The following is a 1,124-nucleotide window of genomic DNA, read 5'->3' on the forward strand; positions in this document are numbered from 1 at the left end:
AGCAAGTATTCCAAAACATATTCTTAAAGAGTTGTCAGGGAGCACTGAGAGATTATTACGTGCCCAGGTCACACATTTAGTATGTTTCAGGACTGGATTTGAAGATGAGTTCAAATGTCACCTCTACTATTTACTACTTGGGTTTATTTCTCTAATACTTGGACAAATCACTTACTCTTTCTGAGTTTCAGTTTCCTTAATTAAAGGCAGAGAGGTGGTGTAGTGGATAGAGCACTGTGAGTAGAGTCAGGAAGACTTGATTTCAAATTCAGCCTCAGACACTTACTAGATGCGTCAACCTAGGTGAGTCAGTTAACTTCTGCCTGCCTCACTTATCCCAACTATAACATGGGGTTCATAATAGCACTCACCTCCTAGGATTATTCTAAGGGTCAAATGGAATAATACTTGCAAAGCACTTAGGACAATCTCTGGCATGTACTTCATGAATATTTCTTTCTTCCCTTCCTTAAGTACAAAATGACAATGGTAAAATGAGTAAGTTGGATTAAATGACTTCTGAGGTTCCTTTTAGCTCTAATCTATGGTCCTGTGACCTCTAGCCACTACTATAAGTTGCCCCTCATTGGCTGGTTTTGTGAACACACTCCCTCAGGTGAAATGGCATTGCAGGAGGCATTTAGATTTCATTGAAACAATGTGTTTTTTTTTTTGTTGTTTTTATTTTTGTTTTTTGCTTAGTAATTTAGTTTTAAGGCAAAATTTATTTGGAATACACTGTCACACAGGAAATCCCCTAACACTTCCTATGGGAAAATATACCTTCTCACCCAAAAAGATATTTTGCAGTTACAAAAAATGAAATCCAGGTTGGTCCTGGAGTAAAGTTTTAAGGAATAGTTAGCCTCATGAAGTAATAATGGCACACTCAGCTGAACAAGTTTCAATGAAATGTAGATGAAATTTTGGGAAGATCTCTATACATTTTTCCTATTTGATGTGAGTTGATGTAATTCACACTATGAAACCTTCTCTGGAGAGGATTCAATATTTTCTAGAGTATAATAGATTCAAGAAAAACAAACAAAAAAGGAATACATTTGCTATACAGATAGATGGTTTTCACAAAAATATTTTACTTTAATTGTAGGCTTCCACATAAC

The sequence above is a fragment of the Vombatus ursinus genome, unplaced genomic scaffold, assembly GCF_900497805.2.
Source record: "Vombatus ursinus unplaced genomic scaffold, bare-nosed wombat genome assembly UNPS02015197.1, whole genome shotgun sequence".
Lineage (NCBI taxonomy): Eukaryota > Metazoa > Chordata > Mammalia > Diprotodontia > Vombatidae > Vombatus > Vombatus ursinus.